This window comes from Synchiropus splendidus, chromosome 4, assembly GCF_027744825.2.
Source record: "Synchiropus splendidus isolate RoL2022-P1 chromosome 4, RoL_Sspl_1.0, whole genome shotgun sequence".
In the NCBI taxonomy this organism is placed as follows: Eukaryota; Metazoa; Chordata; class Actinopteri; order Syngnathiformes; family Callionymidae; genus Synchiropus; species Synchiropus splendidus.
In genome coordinates this window covers 18,892,668-18,894,856 of record NC_071337.1, presented here as the reverse complement: position 1 = coordinate 18,894,856, position 2,189 = coordinate 18,892,668, and positions in this window count along the sequence as shown.

The window sequence follows — 2,189 nt, the reverse complement described above, 5'->3', positions numbered from 1 at the left end:
CAGCCACTTCTGCCACTGTTATTTGAAAAACAACTAATGTGATCCTGAATCTCCTTAAAGGTTAAAAAATAAACAGACATTTTGGTTATTTATTGGCAAGTAAAAACAAGTCTGTTTTTTCCTTGTTTGGAATTTTCATTCCCTTCTTATTTAATTATTATTTTTGTATTTTATATGTTATTTACTCATTTACTTTTCTATCATTCTGTTCTTCACATGAATAAAAATGTTTTCATTGGCCATGTCAGTATTTTTCATTTTTCCCCACGGCATTGGATAAGGTGATTGGTACTGGTATTATGACCAGTCTGGTATCAATCGATTTCTGTGAAGCGCTTTCGCTGTCTTAATAAACAACGTACATGTATGAGCCTTTTTTAGCCCTTGTCTAGCTTTCCCCATGTTGTTTGCCTGTTCATACTGTTCTTCTGTTTTTGAGCGTGAACTTACAGGAAGTGCATTGATTTTAGCCCTGAATGGTGGTTAGGCTTTTGTTCTCTAGCCCTGTTTTGTTGGATGTTGATGTAGCTGTAGGCAACTCCTGGGTCGTCCCTCTGCTCTGTTTCCTGCTGAGTCTCCAGTTGCCTCCAACAGTGTAGAAACATGAGGTTTATTGGGCAGTGAATTATCTGTATGTTTGCGTGTGTGTGTGAGTGGCTGTCTGTCAATTTGTGACCTGTGGCGGACAGGTGATGTGTTCAGGGGTGTCTCCCACCACTCAAGCTGCTGCGACCCATTTAATGGAATAAGTGGTGGAACATGAATGAACTACCAAACTATTCATGTGCGCCTCTCAAGGTAGCCACTATGTCATGCCACTGAGGTTTGCTCAAACATGACGCTGCTTTAGTTGCTGGCCTCTCAAGACCATCGAACCACACGTGTCCTTGAGCAGGACAGTCATCTCCTTGACAGCCCCAAGCACCTGAACACAACTGAAGTTAAGAATGTGCACCACAGTTTGGGGGTGGCTTTTTGCTCTCATTCCCAGAAACGACAGCCATGAGGAAGCAATCATCTCCTGGAGTCTACAGGGAGCTAATCAATCACTCCCAACAGCCAAAGTGCTCCAATCCTGCGCCGCTGCCCCAGATTCCAGCAGAGAACTCCTGCTTTTGTTTGCTTCTTCCCCACCGAGATGCAAGCACACTCTGGATTCTTTGGGTTTATGTCGTCCTTATTTATCAGAAGGAGCCATTTGTTCTTCAAGTAGAGAAAGTTCATGGACAGCAGTGGCTGTTCCTCACAAGTGGGACAGCGTTGCAATATGAAGTGTGTGGCTCAGGGGCCACGGTTACATGACGGGACAGAAAACCACATTATTTCCAAGACAGTAAAAGAGCTTTAGTTTAAATAAGGTTGTAACTTGAATATAGCCACCATCGTCATTTAATGTGCTATTGTCAAACTGATGCAAAATAAACAATATTTTGTTGTTTAAATGTATGTATGGGTCCATCATTGGATTCAGTAACATACCAAATTCATTCAAATTGAAAAATGGCAAATATTCTTATACCATTAAACTGTGATTAATAACTAGATTCTTTTTTTAATCGAATCCCACCCCTAATTATAATATGTAAACCATTATGATACTAACTATACAACCATTACAGTTACTAATAGATTTATATACATACTATTTAAACTAATTAGTCATCACCCGAGGAAAGAGATCAAATCGATAAGTCATCAGCCGAGTTCCGCTCCAACTCAGTCTGATACATTGATCCTGGCTAAGTGGAGCACACAGGAAATTAGAGTCTGAAGTGAAATGTTTTACATCTTTGACAGATTTGTGTCAGTTTCTCGCACATGCTCAGTTTGCATATTCACAGGAGAGAAAGTCTCACACCTCGTAAAGGTGTCGCAGGTGAACAATAGACCACTGATCATGTGCGAAGTCACACCTACCACAGTCGCGGACTGCTGAAGAGATCAGAGGGACACAGTTGATGGTGATCTCATAAATATGTAAGATCTGATGCCTTTGAACACCACAAGAGCACTTAAGTGAGAGTTTTAGATTATTGTATTTCTTTATGATAATTCGTGAATTAAATTGAAATTACATTTGATGAAAAAAAGTCCTCCCTGTCCATACCCTTTTCACACTGATGGTTTTTATTGAATATAGTCATGTTTCCATCTGAGTGACCATTTGTTGTTGTACACCTTTAAAGTCA